This window comes from Panthera onca, chromosome F1 (assembly GCF_046562875.1).
Source record: "Panthera onca isolate mPanOnc1 chromosome F1, mPanOnc1 haplotype 2, whole genome shotgun sequence".
Lineage (NCBI taxonomy): Eukaryota > Metazoa > Chordata > Mammalia > Carnivora > Felidae > Panthera > Panthera onca.
Genome location: NC_138355.1, coordinates 52246953 through 52269381, shown reverse-complemented (window position 1 = coordinate 52269381; position 22429 = coordinate 52246953). Strand labels below are relative to the sequence as shown.

The 22429-nt window shown below is 33.7% G+C and overlaps 1 pseudogene; it reads right to left on the bottom strand.

Annotated features, from left to right (window-relative positions):
- Positions 1–20309: 20309 nt before the first annotated feature.
- On the bottom strand, positions 20310–20442 carry LOC132686994 (U2 spliceosomal RNA; annotated as a pseudogene).
- Positions 20443–22429: the final 1987 nt, after the last annotated feature.

Here is a 22429-nt window from a genome sequence, read left to right as displayed (position 1 = left end):
GCCATCTTGAAATTTTTGCCCTTTTAATAAAAAAAATCAGCATAAATTTAAAATAAAAATAATACTCTCAAAAACAATTTTTACTTTCAAACTACTAAGTTGTTAAGAGTATCTATAGGCTTAAATGTGTATATATTGAGAGGAAGAATATATTTTATATTTATTATTTATTAACCTCAGTAATTATAAAAATCCATCTCTTCCCTTTCAGAAGAGTGTCAAAATCTTTAAAAACAGCCAGAGGTTTTAAATACTCATCTTCTATATGAACAGTAATTTATTCCAAGTTATCTTTAAACACTTTTTTATGTTAAAAAACACAGGAAAGATTCTGTGAAGCATTTATTAGTGATAAGAATGAAAAGCTTAATTTCACAAAAAGAGAACCCCAGGAACCTAATACTTTTTCTTGATACTTACACTATTTGGGCAAGGAAATAAACGTATCTGTTTTTGAGATTTAGGAAAATTTAGAAGGTTCAAAGAGTGTTTTGATTTTTGTACTTGGTAACTCTTTCAGTATATGTGATTTCACATCCTTAAATATGTTGGGTAATTTAGAAAATTTGTGTGTAAGTTAAATATTACAACACACTGTTGCAAAATCAATTACTGATATTTTATGCATTGTGGAATTCAAATAATTCAATTTCCAGTTTGAATTTGACTTCTATTATAACTATTACATAAGTAAATGACATTGAGAAGTATACATGAAAGCTTTAGTACTTTCACAAAGCTTCATTTTAATTGTTCAGCAAGAAAGTTTCTTAGCTTTTGTTTTATATATAATAAAGCAAATATCTTGGATATCTTAGTTATAGATTTTTAGTTAACTTTTTACAATTTCATGTAAACATTCACTCCATTAAAATGTAATAATTCTTACAGACAGCTACATTATCTCATGTTCGATTTTACTGCTGTTTAACTATGATTAAATTCAGGCCTTTAACATACTTACATTCTCACTTTTATGTTTTGCTATAAATTTTTTAAAATAATTTTACTGTTTTTACCATAGTCACATTAAAATTGGCAGAACTCCCATGACAGAACAGAGAACTGTCATGCAAAAAAATAAAAAATAAAAATTTTTATAAGACAAAATTTGAAGAGGAAACTTTATACTTTTATACCTTTTAAAACTGTCAAATGATAAAATTTCTTATGTGACAGCCTAAGAATTTTCAGGTCTCTTTTGTAATTGAGATGAGACAAAATTCTCTTTATTGGTATACACTGAAACATTACTTTGCTAAGTCTCTGAATCCTTGCTTTTAAACTGTTAAAATCTCCTGTGAGTTAAGTCTCAGCAGAGGCTGCTCTGTGAAAGAGATGATGACACAGTGTATATTCTCAGGATGCCACAAAGTTCAATCAGCTTTAATATTTTCAATTTGCACTTTAATACAGTTCATAAAATTTCCATTATAAAATATTTCTTTGAAAAAACTTAACTTGTATGAATATATTGGTTGGAAAAAGATACTTTAAAAAAATCTGAATATTATCAGAAAACTAAATTGAAAGAATTCACATAATATTCTATAACACATGTATCTATTTCCCTGTAATTTTCTTTTTTTAATGTTTATTTTGAGAGAGAGAGAGAGAGAGAGAGAGAGAGAGTGAGCACATGTGCAAACAGGGGAGGGGCAGACAGAGAGGGAGAACAAGAATCCTAAACAGTCTCTGAGCTGTCAGCACAGAGCTGGACACAGGACTCTATCTCACTGACCCTGGCATCATGACCTGAGCTGAAATCAAGAGTCTGACATGCAACTGACTGAGCCACCCAGTTTGTTTTTCAACTGCAGTTATCAGTACAACCACACTGTCTTTGCAAAGTGGAAGCTGGGTTCATAGTAAAGCAATTATCACAATCCTCTTGAGAAGTAACAATTGTAAAGCAATAACTGTTGTAGACTGTCCTGTCATATCAGGACATAAATAAAGAATAGCTCATTATTAATGAACAGGGAAGCTGAATGAATGGTAATCTTAATGGACTTTGCAATGTATGTATAATATCTAGGGTAATTGGATTTGGAATGAAGGGCCATTTTACAAGAACAGAAATCATAATAAAAGTACCGCCTTTCTTTATAAAATAAAAAATGATTCATAGTTTTGAGTAAGATTTTATTTTTAATGCAGAAAACTGGTTATAACCTTCCAATCAAATGGTGGATAAACTTTTTGACATTCCTTTGGGTCTCTAACAACACCTGGAACTATTTTTATGTAATGTTTATTTTGATATTACTGTTAATTGTACCATGCTTAGGAAGTTTAAGGGAAATTATTGCTGAGAAAAAAAATAACCCCATTTACATAGATCATGGAACTTTTATTCTGAAAAGATCTTAAATATTATCTAGGTGCGTAATTTTAGATATGAAAGCACTGAAACGAGCAGAGGTTGGTGATATGTTTGAAGTTATAAATGAAGTTAAGGATGGGTAATATCAAGATTAGATTTTGTGACTCCAGATTCCAACTGCTTTTTCTATCATGCAACAATAATTTTCCAAATCCCAAATTAAGACGTGCCAAGGGATAATAGAAAAGTAAGTCATAGTTAATAAAAATTTGTCTTATTTCAAAGTCAGAGGTCAGGTTAAGGGTCAGGCTTGGCAAGAGAATTGGTGCGGTTGATCCGCAGCACTTTACATCCAGTTGCCAATTTCTTAAATAGAAAATGATGATTGAGAAAATAATATCATTGTTATACAGCACATAACCGTATGACAAATCTATTATTAATCACAGATATTCTAAAATTTCATAATTCAGAAATTTATGAAACTTAGAACAATTATTATCTAGGATAGATTATTTGTCTTTTATTTCTTGACATTTATACTACAAAGGAATTGAGTTTTAAAGGTAATTTAAATTATTTTAAGATTCAATCCACACCTGGCACCATGTACTAAAAATTACTAAAAATTGACTATAGCCTTAAATATAATACGTCAGACTACAGAAATTCCAAGATGGAACTTATAAGAAAATCTATCTGATCTTATAACCCCCAATGTTTCATATATATATATATATATATATGAAAAAAGACCACAAATTTGACTCCATCAAAATAAGAATGTCTGCTCTTTGAAAGACCCTGTTAAGGGACTAAAAAAGACAAAACAACACAGACCTTATACCATTTACAATAATTAACTCAAAATGGATTAAAGACCTAAATGCACAACTCAAAAGTATAAAATTCCTGGAAGATAACTTAAGGGAAATTCTACATGGTCTTTGGTTTTATGATGACTTTTTAGATACAATACCAAAGACAAAATCCATAAAAGAAAAATTGATATGCTTAACTTCACTAATGTTAAAAATTTCTGCTACATGAAAGACATTGTCAACAAAGGGAAAAGGCAAGTTACACAGGGAGAAAATATTTGCAAAATACATACATTACCAAGAACTGTTATAAAATATGTAAAGCACTCTTAAAACTTGAGAAAAAAGTGAATTAAAATGGGCCACCCTAATGGAACTTCACAAAGGAGATATGTAGATGGAAATTAGCATATGAAAACATCTTCCTCATCATAATTTATCAGGAAAATGCAAAGTCAACCAATGGGACACCATGACACACTTATTAGAATGGCCAAAAGCCACAACACTGACACACAAAATGCTGGCCAAGAAGTAGGCAACAGGAACTCTCATTCATTGCTTGTGGGAATGCAAAATGGGAAGCTATTTTGGAAGATAGCTTTGTGGTTTCTTATGAAACCAAATATGTTCTTATCATTTGATAAACAGTCACATAGCCTAATATTTACCCAAAGCAACTGAAAACCTATGTTCACACAAAAACTTGCATATGGATATTTGCAGCTCTATTGATCATTGTCAAAGCTTTAAATCAACCAAAGTGTCCTTCCGTAGGTGAATAGTAAATCAACTGTGATGAATCCAAACAATAGAATATTATTCAGTGCTAAAAAGAAATGAGTTAGCAAGCATTAAAAGGCACGGAGAGCTAAATGTATATAATTACTAAGTAAAAGAAGCCAATTTAAAAAGGCTACATACTGTATGATCCAACTATATGTTTAATATATTCAGTGAAAAGATGAAACTATGGGACAATGAAAAGATCAGTGGTTGCCAGGTTGGGGAGGAAAGAGGGATGAATAGGTGGAGCACAGATGATTATTAGGGCAGGGATACTATCCTACTATAGTGTATACTACCATAGAGTAGTATGAAACTATAATAGATATACATGTCAACATGGATCTTTACAACACCAAGAGTAGACACTGATATAAATTATAGACTTTGGGTGATAATTATGTGTCACTATAGTTTCATCTGTTGCAATATGAGTAGTATTCTGGTGGGAACTGTTGATAATGAGGTAGGCATATGTGGGGGTAGGGAGTTAAATGGGAAATTGCTCTCCCTTCCGCTCAATTTTGCTGTAAAATTAAAACTGTTGTTAAAAAAGTCTATTAAAAAAAGACAAACCACAAACTGGAAGAAAATATTTGCAAACCATACATCTGATAAAGAATTTTACCCAGAATATGTACAGAACTCTTAAAACTCAACAATAAAAAAAATCAGTAAAAATCACCAAAATATTTGTAGAAACACTTCACCAATAAGATATACAAAATGCAAATGTGCTGAAATTAATAAACAATGACATAAACATCTATTAGAATGGTTCAAACTTAACAGTTTGATATTAGCATATATTTGCAATGACTTGGAGGAACTGAGAGTCTCATACAGGCATGGTGGAAAACAGTTTCTCAGTCACAAAAACAGACACAAAGCAAGTATAATCATTAACCACACAGTAGACTTTGAACTTGAATCTAAAGAGGAATACAGTAAAAGAAAAACAATTATATCCCGTGTGTCAAAGAAAATTTTTACATAATGTGACTTTTCTTTAAAACTGTTTCCCTCTAAATTGGTTTCAGATTTTAGCTAATAGAGAAATGACTAAATTGAAGCACAAGGCAATATGTCCACTCTCCTCATTTCTATTCAGGATTGCAATGTCATTGATTTCTCATACATTTCAGTAGGCAAACAACAACAACAACAACAACAACAACAACAACAACAAAATAGAAAAAAAAGTTGAGAATAATAAGAAAAGTTTACTTTAATGCAGGTTACTCCTTGCTGAGAAAATCTGGTGACATCTAAAAATTAACTATGAGAACTAATAAGCAAATTTATCAAGGACATTCAAGAGAAGGTTAACACACACTGTCAAGGGTATTTTATACAATAGGAGTAAACAATAGAAAAATTAAATAAATAATTCAATTTATTTTGCATCAATATATATAACTTAACAAAAGAGCCACTGAAAACTAAAAATATTGTAAGAAATGTTAAAACCTAAAGATTATTAGATATATTTCATGAATTGGAACATTCAATATTGTTAAGATACCAATTTTCTGAAAATTGATACATAGTTTAATGTAATCCCAATATTAATTACATAATTTTTACAAATACAAAGTTATTCAAAAATTCATATGGCACTCAAATTATTTAATATATTCAAGATAATTTGGAAGAAGAAAAACAAATTTGGAAGACTTAAAAGCTTAGTTTCTAAATTTACTGTAAAGCTACAATAAATAGGTCTGGTGGGATTGGTATAATGATAAACCTATGTTTATCGGATCAACAGAAGAGAGTAGAGAATAGAAAAGTAGAACCATGTATATATGTCCAACTGTTTTTCAACAGCTTTATTAATATAATTCAATGGTGCAAGATAAGCTTTTCAATAAATGGTGATGAACTGTTACATATCCAAAGGGAAAAGCACATGATTCTCAATTATAACCACTTACTACTCACACACACACACACACACACACACACACACACACACACACACAAATAACCAGAGTTGTATTACAGTCCTTAACATATAACATTTCTAGAAGAAAACAGAGAAGAAATCTTTGTGACCTCAAATTAGGCAAAAAGAAAATTTAAGAGTACCCAAAACACACAATTATAAAGGAGAATAAATAACACAATGAACCACATCAAACTTTTTTTTAATGTTTATTTAATTTATTTTGAGAAAGAGAGAGCATGAGCCAAGGAGGAACAGAGAGAGAGGAAGACAGAGAATCTCAAGCAGGCTCCATGCTGTCAGTTTACAGAGCCTGACATGGGGCTTGAACCCATGAACAGTGAGATCCTGACCTCAGCCAAAATCAAGAGTCAGATGCTCAACCAGCTGAGTCACTCGGGCACCTCCGCCCCACCAAGTTTTTTTATTTAATGATTTCATTTAATTCCAGTTAGTTAGCAAACAGGGTACTATTAGATTCTGGTGTGCAATATATTGATTCAACATTTCCATACAACACCCGGTGCTTCTTGTAATGAGCACCAGGCGCTGTGTGGAACTGTTGAATCACTAAAGTCTACATCCAAAATTAATACTACACTGTATGTTAACTAACTGGAATTTAAATAAAAACTTTAAAAAAAGAAATAAAACAAACGAGCAAATAGACTACATCAAACTTAATTTTTTTTGTCCTTTGGAAGCCACCATTTAGAAAATAAAAAGACATTCCAAAAACTGAGAGAACTTTTCACTATACCTATGCCACATAAAAGGTTTCTTAACAGAAACTACAATGAACTCAGAAATCACTAAGAATACAAGCCACCCAGACAAAAGATTTGAGCATACATTACATAAGAGAAAATATATGAGTGCTCAGTAAGTATGTAAGAAATTTCTCTTTATTGTTACTCATCAGGAAACCAGAAACTAGCACTGCGATATTAAGACACACACACTAAAATGGTGTAATTAAAAAGACTAACAATATCAGGCTTAGTGAGGACACGTCGCTTCTGGAATACATTTGTCCTGCTTGTCAGAGTATCGAACGACAAAAACATTTTGAAAAGGTTTCTTATCGATTTATCCCATGACCCACCAATCTCATTTAAGGGAAATTAAAAGATAAATCCCCATGATAATTTATATACAAGAGCTTTATTAACCTCACCCCAAATCTGGAAACAACCTATCTGAAACAACATCAACAAGTGACTGCATAAACAATTATAGTATAACTGTTCAAGGAATACTACTTAGCCATGGAAGGGGAGGGGCAGCTACTGATACATGAAACAAAATAAAGGAAACACAAATTAAGTTAAGTGAAAATAACCTGATATAAAAGAATACCTACCATATGATTTCATTTTTGTGTAGTCCTACAAAAAGCACAAATTATCTCTGGTCCCAGAATGAACATTAGTTGCCTGAAACTTTACGTGGAGATGTCTATGAGGCAATATTGACTGCAACACTGACAATAGAAACTTTTTGCATTTTTGACATGTCCTGTGTTGTGTGTGACATGTAACAGCAGTCCTCATTGTAATCGCAGTGACAGGAATGTGTACATTCGTCACAACTCATCTACAGGTAAACTTAGAATAGATGTGTTTCAATGTATTTCAATATACTTCAGAAAGTTTATTTCTAAATGATTTCATGCAGTAAGGTTTAATAGTTTAATCACAAATCTCTTAACTTCCATCCCACCAGACATAGTTCAAAGTAAGCTGTTGGACTTATAAAGGTGTATGGGTAGACATCGATCTAAAATAGTTCCTTCCCATTTACACTTCATTTTCAAGGCTCTTGAAGATTAAAGTTAGGTCAGGGAAAAGAAATAAATAATTAGTTTTACTGAGGGGAACAAAAATGTTCTTGACCTCACTAAGTTTGGGTCTAATCTTGCCTGTTGATGGTAACCTCTGATGATGTGACAATGTGACATCATTTATTTTTAGCCTTGAAGTCTTGCTGAGCTTCTCCTCAGTCTCTGTCATGAAGGACCCTCTTAGAGACATACAACCATAAGTCCTTTTGATATCGGCAGAAGTTTGTACACCAAAAACCTTCCCTGTATTCAGTGCCCCATCACTTTGGTCATATGGCGTCTAAGGCAGCACCTTGACTCCTTTCCATTTTCTACATTCCATTTTGTTTTTCTTTTTTTTTTTTTTTTTTTTTTTTTTTTTTTTTTTTAATTTTTTTATTTTTGGGACAGAGAGAGACAGAGCATGAACGGGGGAGGGGCACAGAGAGAGGGAGACACAGAATCGGAAACAGGCTCCAGGCTCTGAGCCATCAGCCCAGAGCCTGACGCGGGGCTCGAACTCACGGTCCGCGAGATCGTGACCTGGCTGAAGTCGGACGCTTAACCGACTGCGCCACCCAGGCGCCCCTCCATTTTGTTTTTCAAAACAGAATCTGATGGGTCTCTCTACTTCATGTTCTATGATTTTTAGAGAACTGGAATGATTGACACAATGTTCATTATTCTTCACAGGCATCTGTACCATTGTCTCTTTGATTCTTTCTGGCTCAGAATACTCCAATGACTCCTCAGAAGTCCTCATATCCAAAACAAAACCAATCTCCCCGTATCATTCACCCTCAAATTCTAAGGGACCCATGTCAAATTCTTCCAAGAATTCTATCATGTTCTGCTCCATGTTTCTGGCTTCACAATGATGATCTTGGGGATTCCACAGCTCAGGAACTATTCAGGGAGGGAGATGTCTGTCTCTTCTTTCTATTAACATTCTCAATTTCTACTGATACCATTGGTGTAGAGCCCTTGCCACTTTGTGCACTTGCCTTGTTCTCACATGAGGCAAGGGAATCACTTTTCCCCATGAGCACTGTGGTTTGGAAGTCAAATAAATATGCCTTCTGTTTCACTCAAGTCTTTTTCTTTTATAAACTAGAGGTACAGGTTGGTGGTGGAGGATGGGTAGTAATTGGTTAACTGGTGTCATTTCCAAGTAACGCCTGGGGAAATCATAATGGCTCACTGGGGTTTGTTTTCATAATGTGATTCTTTTCATCTATTTTCCTCTTTTAGGGCTTTAGTTGTACTTTGTGACAACGTGAAAGGTTCAGCTCAAATTCTGTTACATTACTTGTCTGCTTTTGTTTACATACTTGTTTTAACTTTTTAAAATCTAAATGTTATAGACATAAACCTGTTTGCAATGTTCAAATAGGTAGGAGTTTTGCAAAAGGCAAAAATACATAACTTTTGATTTGGAAGACAGTCCTTTTTAAAAAAAAATAGAAAGTAGGGTAATATCCTCATTGACTACTATTAGTAATGCTATAAGTCAATGATATAGAAGCATCAAGTGATCACTTTAAGTGTATTCCTTGCAGTAATTCTCAAATATTCTACTTTATAGAGTTTCTTGGGAATTTTAAAAAAACATAGAAACTCTATCATGCATAATATTTTTCATATACAAGGTCAATGGATTTACTCACCTCCTGAAATTCTTTGAATCATGGACATCTGTTAAAACCTATGGCCTAGAAATGATTCCTGAGTCAAAATTAAAATGCATAACACAATAAATAACTTCAAACCACTAAAAATTGGCAATAGTCCTCTACTATATCCTTTCTTAGAGGTCATCATTGTATAAAAATCATTCCTTTTACCTCATAAGATTTTCACATCTAGGCCTATTTTTTTCTAGTTTCTATATTCCATTCATAGAAATTGGATTATAAAGTAAATTTCAAGCTCACAGTTTCAGCTATGAGTATTGTGTAGCATTTAATAACCTCAAACAATGCTATTTGATGGCTCACATTAGTTTTATTATTTCTGAAGAACGGTAATAAATAATTTTAATTGGGTTGCTCTTTTGAACAAATGGAGAAACAAAATGTATAGCAATTCATGTCTTTGTGGAGATTTGGGGATAGAATCTTAATCCTTTATATATTATACATTTTTAAAAATGCACTCCTTGTTATTAGGAAAAAATTAACATTCAATACTGGTATTTAGAATTATGAAAGCTTTATGAGCCTTTAAGAGTACGTTTGAGCCATAATATTTACGAGGCTTTCCAGAAATTTTCAAATGTCAATTTAGGCTCTTGTTGACATATTATCATTCTAGTACGGAAACGTTACACATTTATGTCATGCAAAGAAACAATTTTGTCAGAAAATGTATAAGATATTATGATTTCAGTCCAAAAATGAGATACTATATTTGAAACTTTGTATCTGAACTGATGCAAGGGATTTATTACAGGTGATCTAAACCAAACAAAGCACAAAACAGCTGTGTATATTTTTCCAGTAATCACCTAAAATCCAGAGAGAATGGTTTGTGCTTTATGTTAACTCATTACATTGCTCATGTCAGGAAAGGAGACTATGCACAAATGTAATATCCATTACTAGATGCTTCATAAAACCTAATATAGTACTCACATCTCTACAAGGAAGAAAGGAAAAAGGGAAACCTGCATTTGTCAAATGTCTTTTAATGTCAGCTTTTGCACTTAATGCTTTTATATTGAAGTACAATAGAATGAACTGAGTGACCCTGTGTAATTGAAAAGTCCCCATTAAAAATAATGTGTTAAACATAAACATCAATTCTCTACTGAAACTCAAATCAAATGGTAGTAAAAAGAATGGCAGAAACATACAAAACTACAAATTCAAAATTAGAGAGTGGACAACTACAAATGAGTATTAGTAAAAACTTTTGGAAGAATAAATGCAAATAAATTAAGCAGCTGATTAAGCAGAGTGGCTAAAACCAATGTGTGTGCAATGGTGGGGGGGGGGGGTTGGTAAATGTAAGAAGCAAGTTAATTATTGCCAGAGTAATGTGTTAGAAAATGTTGAAAGTTGCCCCCCACCCCTCTCCCAAAAATGTAAAGTTCAATATTCAAGAGCTAGTAGTCTACACAAATACAAGATTTGAAAATAATTGTCTCTAGAATACCATTTGAGGCTGGGAATGGGCAGCACAGGCAACTGCATAAACTTTGAGGTATTATTTACACTGTAAAATGATATTTATGTAGTACATATAAAAATATATAAGAAAGTCAAACAAACACGAGAAAAGACAGCTTGTCTTCTTAGTTCAAAGTAGTATCGTTACCCTTCACAGAGTGTTCAGCATACAGTAAATGCACAACAATGCATATACAAATGAATGAATAGTGCCTTTCTCAAAATAATATTGATAACTTTCTAGTGAAAAATAGAGGCTCAGGAAATTTATTCATTCTAATGTCATGCAGTAGTGGATAGATTTAAATAACAAACCCGTGTTAGCTTCACTTTATGTTGAGTGACTTGCCATCTAGATCCTGTTAGGGATTTGTCAAGAAATAAAGGAGATATAAATAAATATAAAGACAGAACAGGAAGTGTCTGGACTCTTCTCCCCACAAGAACAAAATGTTTAGGTCAGTGAAAATTATTTATAAGTGAAGAATACATATTTGACTCTATATGACAAAATGAAAACTGATATCTAGATTATATACAGGTATATTATAGTACCATTAAATGATTAAGCCATTAGGATAATCATATTAAAAGAACGGCTCAGCACCAAACAAGGTTGCCCAGAAAAGCAGTTCTCATACTGGGATGCACACACATTGGATTTTGCAAGGATAAATAAGCAAGGCTGTCAAAGGGAACTATTTTTTATGTAAATACTAAATGTGTACTGCCTGGGAGAGTACTTTCTGTTGAGGGATTATGTCAAGTCTTCTAGCTTGCTTTCCTTATGTGAATTATTCTTCTCTCACATTCAAAAATAAAGGCATACTTCTCATCATACAAGATTTCACAGTCAGGTACTGTTCCAGGTTTTAAAATGTTCTATATGCAGGCAAATCATGATTTTGAGATTGAAGCTTATAAAAGATAAGGAGACTTCTATAAGAGAAAATACAAAATGGCAAATACAAATTACGTATGAGTGTAACTATTTATTTAGAATAAGAAAAGAGATCATACATAATTACTGGACCATTGGAGTTCAAGGTCCATATCTTGTGAAACCGCTTTAGGCAATTTACCAGACTTCTTACACAGAAATGCTTCTTGTTTATAATATGTCTTCATTTTATCTCCTAGAACAGTCTACAACTAACAGTAACTCCAAGCAACAACAGGAATCTGTCCAAGGGAGAGGGTCTGGAATTTGAAGTTCATTATTTTCAAGGCTGTCTTGTTCTGCTTCCAGGCCTCCAAAGACAAACTTCGAAATGTGAATGGCAGTAAAGCTTTCCGTACTCAATGAAGTCAACATAAGCCCATGAGACTGCTGTGACTCTTTCCTTGCCTTAAAAGTTTATGCTAAGATTAAAGTATATAGACATAAACAGATAATTTGGCCCATGTTCTAAATTCAGATATATTATAAAGAAGGACAAAAAAATTAAAAACCATATCATAGTTCTGAACTTCCACCTCTGGTCATCAGGAATAAAGAGTGAGTCTTCTCATTCTAAAAACAACAAACAAACAAACAAACAAAAAACCACGTGACTAGAAATCTGAATAACACATTAGGTAGGCAATGGGCAAAAGGCAGCACAAGACTGTGACCATAAACATTGTGAAAATTAAAACTGTCACTTATGATAGGGTTTTAAAAACATTAAGGATGATATCAAAGGGTGAAAGGGAAATCTATAGAAAGAGACACGATATTTGCAAATTATATACCTGATAAGGGATTATTATCCAAAACACATTAAAAGAAAATTCATACTATTCAATAACAAAAAAAGACAATCAAATTATAAAATGAACAAGAATGCAAGAAGATGTTTCTCTTGGGAAGATATAAAAATGGATAATATGCAAAAATAACCATGCAATATTATAGTAATTAGGGAAATTCAAATCAAACCACAATGAGGGGCACCTGCGTGACTTAGTTGGTTAAGCATCCAATTCTTAATTTAGACTCAGGTCATGATCTGACGGGTTCATGAGTTCCAGCCTATTCCAGCCCTGCATCTAGCTCTGCACTGACAGAATGGAAGAGGTTGCTTGGGATTCTCTGTCTCCCTCTCTCTCTGCTCCACTGCTGCTTGCATGCACAAGGGCTCTCCCTCTCTCTTTATTGATCTCTCTCAAAAATAAATAAATAAACACTTAAAAAGAATACACAATGAGATAATGCTTCACACCACACCCATTAGAATGGCTATAAATGAATAAACAAACACATAAATATATAGTGTTGGCAAAGATGTGGAGAAATTGAAACTCATATGCATTGATAGTGAGAAGGTAAAATGGAACCACTGCTGTGGAAAATAATGTAACATTTCCACAAAATATTACACATAGAATTACCAAATGATACTGCAATTCCACAGAAGAAATGAAAACAAGAACTGTCCATAATTTGGTATTGTTGATAGCACTGCTATAGAAATTGGGGTACATGTACTCCTATGAATCAGCCCTCCTGTATCCTTTGGACAAATTCCTAGTAGTACTATTGCTGGGTCATAAGGTAATTCTATTTTTAATTTTTTGAAGAACCTCCATACTGTTTTCCAGAGTGGCTGCACCAGATTGCATTCTCACCAACAGTGCAAGAGGCTTCCCCTTTCTCCACATCCTCACCAACATCTGTTGTTTCCTGAGTTGTTAATTTTAGCCACTCTGACAATTGTGAGGTGACAGCTTAATGTGGTTTTGATTTGTATTTCCCTGATGATGAGTGATGTTGAGCATCTTTTCATGTGTCTGTCATCTGGATGTCTTCTTTGGAAAAGTGTCTATTCATGTCTTCTGCCCATTTCTTCACTGGATTATTGTTTTTTGGGTGTTGAGTTTGGTAAGTTCTTTATAGATTTTTGATACTAACCCTTTATCCACTAGGTCATTTGCAAAAATTTTCTCCCATTTTGTTGGTTGCCATTTAGTTTTGTTGATTGCTTCCTTTGCTGTGTAGAAGTTTTTATCTTGATGAGGTCCCAATAGTTCATTATTGCTTTTATTTCCCTTGCCTTCAGAGACATGTCAAGTAAGAAGTTGCTGAGAATGAAGTCAAAAAGGTTGTTGCCTGTTTTCTCCTCTAGGATTTTGATGGTTTTCTGTCTCACATTTAGGTCCTCAGGTGTCCATCAACTGATGAATGGATAAAGAAGATGTGGTACACACACACACACACACACACACACACACACACACACAGAAACACACACAATGGAATACTACTCAGGGATTAAAAGGATGAAATCTTGCCATTTGCCACAACATGGATAGAACTGGAGGGTATTATGCTAAGTGAAGTAAGTCAGTCAGAGAAAGACAGATATCATATGTTTTCACTCATATGAGGAATTTGAGAAACTTACAAAGGAGACAATAGGAGAAGGGAAGGAAAAGTAAGTTACAAACAGAGAGAGAAACAAACTATAAGAGACTCTTAAATACAAAGAACAAACTGAGGGTTGATGGAGTAAAATTAATGATGGGCATTGAAGAGGGCACTTATTGGGATGAGCACTGGGTGTCATGTGTAAGTGATGATTCATGGTAATCTACTGCTGAAGCCAAGACTACACTGTATGTTATCTAACTTGACAATAAATTATTTTAAAAAATAAATAAAAAGAAACAGAAAAGGAAAGAAAATAAAGGAAAAGAAAAAAAGTAAATAAGAACTAGTTATACATTTTTACACCAATGTTCATAGCATTATTCACAATAGCCAAAAGATGTAAACCACACAAATGCCCAGATGAATGGATACAGAAAAGGTGGCATATGTGTACAATGGGATATTATTCAGCCTTAAATAAAAGGAAATTCCAATACATGCTACAATATGGATGGACTCTGAAAGCATTATGCTAAGTGAAATAATACAGACTTAGAACAAATATTGAAATTGTGGATGATTCTACTTATATGGATTAGAGGATGATTCCACTTATGTGGATTACTTAGTATAGAAAAGAGGAGAAACACAAAGGAGAATCGTGGTTAGCATGGACTGAGGAAAGGAGGAAATGGGGAATTATTGTTAATGGACATGGAGTCTCAGCTTGGGATGTTTAAAATATTCTGGAAATGGATGGTGATGATGGTTGCACAACAGTGTGAATGTACTTAGTGCCACAGAATTGTACACTTGAAGATAGTTAAAATGGTAAATTTTAATGTTTTACATATATCTTACCTAAGTAAAAAATGAAGAAAAATTAAAAACAACTAAGAAAGAAATTGAATGAAATATTTTTAAGACCTCTAATGTCTCCAAAACTGCTGGAAAAAATGAGGAAAAATGTCATAGAAAGAGATATGTCATTGATTAGAAAAATCAATAGTGTAGCAATGTCCATTATACCTAAACTGACCTGTAGAGTTAATGAGATTCTAATAAAAATACCAGTAAGTGATTTTTCATTGTTTTACTTTTTTAAAAATCATGAAACTAATTCTAGAATTTATGTGGAAATACAGAGGACCCAAAATAACCAAAACAATTTATTTAAAAATAAAAACAAAGTTCACGAACATATGCTACTTCATTTTATAATGTAATATTAAACTACAGTAAATAGTACAGTTTGGTTTGGCCATAAAGTTAGACATAAAACAGTATGACAGAATGGAAAGTACAAAAATTGACTTGTATATAGATGGTCAATTGATTTCGAAAAGATTCACCAAAGTAATTCAAAATGGAAATGACTGTCTTTCAACAATTGATTCCAAGACAGCTAGGTATCTGAATGGGGAAAAAAAAAAATAGACACATATACATACATAGAGAAAGAGAACCCATTCTCCCATTATAATGACAATTAGTTTAAAATATATTATATATTTAAGTGTAAAAGGTGAAACTAAAAACTTCTAGAAGTAAACAATTAGAGAAGAGAAAATTTTGTAGACAGGACTCAGAAAGCAATAAATATTAAATGATGATAAACTGGACTTCTTCAAAACTGATACCACTATTCAAAAGGAGATCTCAAGAAAAGAAGAAGGCAAAATACAGTCTATGAGAAAATATTTACAACATACAAATGACTTGTATTCTTAATTTTATAAAGAACTCTTACAAAAGAGTAGTAAGACAAGTCAATATTAAATAGGCAAGAGATTTCAAAAGACATTAAAAAAGAAGTTATCTGAATGGCAAATAAGCACATGAAAAATTGCTCAATATGAACAGCCAATTAAAACCGTGATGGAATATCATTTCACAATCAGTACCATAGCTAGAATTCACATCATTGGCATTTCCAAGTGATAATGAAGATACGGGTCAACTTGAAATTTCACGCACTGCTGCCTAGAATGGTGCCACCTCTTTGGAAAAGAAGTTGGAAGTTTCTTATAATGTTAACCATACACTTATAATATGACTGAGCAATTCCACTCCCTGTATTTATTGAGGTATAATGAAAACATATGCTTATAGGAAGATATGTACATGAATGTTCATAGCAGCTATTACAAAAAAATCATATCCAAAAGCAAAACAACACAAGGGTCAACCAGAAGGTGAATGAATAAACAAATTGAGGCATATTGATAAAATGAAATACCACTCCACAATAAAAGTAACTACTGATTCCTTCATCCACATAGATTGATTTAACAGACAAATTGCTGGTAGAAATAACCTAATGCAATAGGATGTTGGGAGACAATTCTTCATGGGTTTCTTGTGTTCCTGCACTTGTGAGTAGGAAACATCTTCTGTTTTGAACTATTTTTTAAGGATGTCTACAGACCAAATAGTCTTGAAAGACAGCTTTAGAGTCTCCCATCAGGACAGAAGATAGATTTGTTTTCTGATCATAAAAACGAACAACAACGACACAAAACCCAACCAAACAAAAACAAAACTTCTGAAGCAAAGTTTGGCCAAACTTACCATTAGCCCTGTTTTAAGGTCTAAAGTTTCCTAGGCTCTGGATTCCTGAACTGTGACGCAGACCTACTAAAGCACGCTCAGCATTTACCTCTGCTGCTGTCTACATTCTTCTGTGGTTAGCCTGGCTTGGACTTTCTAGAGGTTTTCATTCCCTTTTTCTTAGGCGTTTTCTGTGACTTCTCCATCGGCTTCAAATCTTTCGTCTCATCCGTACCTCGAGAGGTTCATTCCCTACAGGCTTGACCCTTCTCTAGCTGTAGACTGCTGCCCTAGTTACCTGTTACTTGAGACTTACTAGGTTTCTGGTTTAAGGTATGGAAGGGGTTGGATTGTTCTCTGTTGTTCCCATTTACCCTCTGAGGCAAGGTGTCCCTGATTATATGTCCAATGAGGATTTAGGGATTCTGCCTTCCTCCAGTGGGTCAAAAATGTTTTGTTTGTTTATTTGTTTTGCCACTCTCCTGTAAGTAGGAAGATCTCTCCACTCCTTCTTCACCCCACTCCTACCCTACCAGCTGGAGTCTACCTTTACCTGTGCCCAAGGCAACAAGTTTTTCTGCCCTTCACTGAATGCCTTAAGGCTTTTGTTTCTAGGAGAAATATATTTACAATATATTGGAGATCACATCCTTTGGGAATATTTAAACTTAGCTTAACAACTGTGCATGCCAAACTAAGAAAGTGATAAAGGCACATAAATTACAAAATTATTTTAAGAGTATATGACTAAAAATGTTAAAGGTCCCTATAGTAAGACACCAAATGTTTCCTACTATCATCCCCATTGCCACGGAAAAGAAAAGAAAATGGAAATATACACTCTAAAGTTTCCATCAGTAGATACATTGTTAGACCTACGCAGAAGCCAAGAAAGTATAAAGAGGCAAAGGAGGCAGAGGCTTAGATTCTGGATAAATTTGTTATTAGAGCCAGCTGATTAAGAGTTTCACCATACTTAACTTGTATTACACTCAACAAATGCTGCTGTTTTAAATAAATACAATTAGGAATATTGTACTACCTGACCTTCTCTGAGCACTTTCCTACAAGGACTGTTCCAAGGACTAGAGGTTATGGAATTCATCCTCTTCCTGTTTGTAAATTCAGTTGACATTTCGTGGATTTTGGGTGCCTGCTGAATCAATTTCCCTTTCTATGTGTTATGCTATTTCCCAGCAAAGTCAACAAGTATACTGAGTAAAAGTAAAGAGGAAATCATCAGTAATTTTATTAAGTGGTACTGAGATGAAGGAAAGTAAATTTAAATACTAATATGCCTTTGCAATTATAGGAGAAAAATCTAAAAAAAATTAGAAAAATGTTAGAAGAAATCTAGTAATTGACTAATTTAGAATTCCCACCTATGTGGTTCACTCATTCATCCAGAGTACCCCATTACATTATCAGAGTATTGTTTATCAAGAGCTCTCAACATCTGGACTCAGGATACCATGTGATTTTTCCTGTATTAATTGTTTTACAATAAAAGATTAATGTATCATTTTAATACTTGACTGGTTAGTTCACTTATTGGTTTTATTTGTGATCCTATAGCATTAATCTTTCCTATTTGGATAGAAATTCCCATTGTGTATATGATCTTGTGCTGCCTTTTGCTCTCTCCTACTATGGGAAGGAAAAAAAATCCCTCTCCATTCAAACCCTGGCAGCCAGTGTGTAGGCAAGTTACCTACAATTAGTTCAATCTGATACTCCAGCTGGGACATTTTTACTTGAGCATGTGATACAAGAAGCAGGGACATTTGGAGGACTTGACATCACAGCAGTAAGGATGATCGTGGCATTCAGAATAGAAACGGAAGTGTCCTGACTAGACCATTGTCGCTCAAGTAGATCTTTGACTTTAGTTTCTGCTAAGGAAAGTCCTGGAGCTCTACACAGGTCATTCCTTTCCAAGGTGATGTCTAGCCCTCCAGTTAAGTATATGTACTGTCCAGTTACCTAAGCTGATTAAAACAAAACAACACTTAGTGCTTCACAGCTAAATATAGATTTCATAAGACATAAGCAAATTCCTTTCCACAGCCTGTCCTATGACTTATGAATAATTGTAAGGAGTATCTGATAATGCAAAATTGAAATTACAACCACCCTTACATTAGTTAATATTAATTAACTTAATTATTAATATTAACTATTGGAAATTAATTTAACTTAACTCAATAAACCTGACTCCATATATTGTCCTCACTGTTGTTTTAAGCTTCATATGAAATTTTTTTTGAGGACATTAATGGAAAAATCCCTATGTTGAATTATGATAGCCATGAGAAGTGTTCATACTATGAAGGGCACTTGAAAACTGATTTCTTCATGGAGCAACAGAATCTTAACCTCCATTTCATTTTCATCCTAAATGGTTAGCAAAATTGCCCTCCCTATTTAAGGGTTTTGCTTTCTCACTCTCTGCCAAGAGTTTAGAGTTACATTCATGCCAGTAAATGTGCCCTTGACATGTTTCTTTAGTTGTAAGATACAGTATTCTTATGCTTACAAAATAAAGTGTGTATGAACTGTAGTAAGTAGGAAAAAACATGAAATTCTATCTAAATGCACTGTAGAGCTTAAAGTCTTAAAAGATTTCTTAAAATATGATTTTCATATTTGTTTTGATTGTTCACATCTGGAATTTATATTTGATTTAGTCATATGGAATTTCTCTCCTTTCCAATTATTGTTCTCTTCATTTAATATTATCTGTCCGAGTTCATCAAAATAGAGTTTCATCTTGCCCTCAATTGATTTGATCTCTTTTCTAATATATTATTCTGTCTTAAACAGTTTCTGAGAGGTTTTCGTGCATGGCTTAGCAATTTTCTAATGACTAATATCCATCCTCTTACAGTTTCTACCCTTAGTCCAGATTCTGTGCCACTAACAATATATTTCCTCTTTCATTTGAGGTACTACCACATATTTGAACATAAACAAGGATAGAGCTCTTCTCATTTCAGTTAAATGCCCTTTCTTCAGAGAATATTTTTATATATTGTTCGTTACTTTGTTTATTATTAATTTTGTGAAGATTATCATTAGAGATTTTCCATTCCCAGAAATAGAAATGATGCCTCATTATATATGAAAAAAATTACTATTGACCATATTTTGAGCATCATACTTGCACTGGTCCACTTCTTGGTATGGCAACTTTAATGTAAAAACAACAACAACAAAAAAAAACTTCCCTCCTCATAAATAAGCAACTCCACAAGGTATAATTAAACATGGCTCAGTTTATGTCTTAATTTCACCTTTCTTTCTTATCTCTATTTAAATACAAATTGTGGCTTCATGTTTATTTCTGTTATGGTTAATTTTAATAGGTTCAAGTTTTAGTCTTTAAATATTGACTGACCTTGGACAAATTTATTAATCACCGTGGGTCTCCATTCTTTTACTGGTTACACGATGTTGGTAAACTTCTCTGACTTAACTTATTCATTTGCACTGAGGATTATATACTTCAAGATTTGTTTTTTTGTCCAGGAATGAAAGAAATGCCATATTGCAGTGCTTGCCATATTACCTAACATATTTTAATTATCCAATATATATTTCCTGCTGTATATTAAATGGATAAGAACAGATACTACACTTCATCTTAGCCAAAAGGCCGAGAAGCGATATTTCCTGTTGTATAAAAACATGGTTTCTGTTTGTTTTTTGTTTTTTGTTTGAGAGAGATAGAGATAGAGAATGGGGGAGTGGGACAGAGAGGAGGAGTGCAGAGACAGCGAGAGAATCCCAAGAACACTCAGCTATCAGCAGGGAGCCCGATGTGGGGTTCAAACCCATGAACCGTGAGATCATGACATGAGCTGAAATTAAGAGTCAGACACTTAATCAACTGAGACACCCAAGCGCCCCCCAAAATATGTGCTTTTTAAAATATCTATTTAGGGCACCCAGGTGGCTCAGTCAGTTAAGTGACCAACTCTTGATTTGAGCTCAGTTCATAATCTTAGGGTTTATGGGTTTGAGTCCCAGATCAGGCTCCCTGCTGATAGCTCAGAGCCTGCTTGGGGTTCTCTCTCTCTCTCTCTCTCTCTCTCTCTCTCTGCCCCTCCCCCCACCCTCTCTCTGTCTCTCTCTCTTGCGCGCGCGTGCGCGCGCGCACACACACACACACTCTCTCTCTCTCTTCCTCAAAATAAATAAATTAATTTAAAAAATTTGAATCTATTTAATTTTTCCATTGGGCAAACTTCTGCCATGAAGTGCTCTACTTGTGCAAGTCAGCACTGTAATGCACAGTTTGGGATTGCAGGCTCTATTAGTTTCCTGTGGCTACTGTAACAAATTACTGCAAACTAGGTGGCCTAAAAGAGTATAAATTTATTCTCTCACAGTTCTAGAGGAGAAAATTTTCAAACCAAAATGTTGGCATGGCTGGACTCCCTCCGGAGACTCTAGGGGAGAATCCCTTCTTTGCCTTTACCAGCTGTGCGTGGCTGTAGGCACTGTTTGACTTGTGACCTCATCACTCCTATATACACCTCTGTATCCACATGGCTTTCTCTTATTTTGTCAAATCTTCCTTTGTCTCATTTTTATAAGGATACTTGCTATTGAATTTGAGGTTCATGTGGATAATGCAGAATAAGTGCCTCCTCTCCAAATCTTTAAATCATATATTTTGCTATGTAAGGCGGTATTCATTTTTTAACTATATACAATGATATTCACAGGTTCTGGGATTAAGGGGCAGAAATATGAGGGTGGCTATTATTCAATCTACTATGTACACCAATGACATCACTATTCGAATCACAGACACATACAAAAACATTTATAAGAAGAGGGCCAAGGAAAGACTGTTGCAATTTATAATTTGGAAAATTTTGCCAATATGTACATGATTGGAAGTATAATGACAATATCACTACTTGGTACCTGGGACACTGAGAAACTTACTCAAGACTAATTAGCTATGTGAAGCTGGGCAAGCGACCTCAACCTCCTGAGTCTTTAATTTCACCTATAAAATTAGGGATTTTTTCTTGATTCTCAAATTATTTTCAGCAATAATTTCACATTTGCATTATTTACTCAGGGAGCTAAATAAAAATGACCTAGTGTTTCCTTCTTATGATGTAAATTAAACTTTGAAACCTAATGGATATATTTATGCTTGCATAAAATGATAATATTAGTAAAGTAAGGATTCTGTGGCATCTGTCACATGAATAGAATAATCAGTAATTGCTATATAATTTCCAGAGCGTGAATATTTCTAATTCAGATGATCAGAGAAGGCTTCATAGAGGAAATCTGGAAGGAATCAGTCAGAAAGAAAATAAGGAAGAAGAAAGGAAACAGAAATGCCATTGCCAAAATCCTATAACCCAAGAAGCCCTCCATAGTTCAAACACATTAAATGGACATTTATTAAACATCGTTAGGAACTGAATACTCTTCTATTAAAATGCTTCATTGGAATTGACAAAATCTGAAGCTATGAGCTAACACAAAAACAAATATACTGTAAACCAAACTGATGCAGATTTCAATAATTTAATGAAATTCAAAGCTACTTTATCTATATAGTAATACTACATAGTCATGAGAATTAAGACAAATTCTGTACGCGAATTGATTACAAGATAAAATAC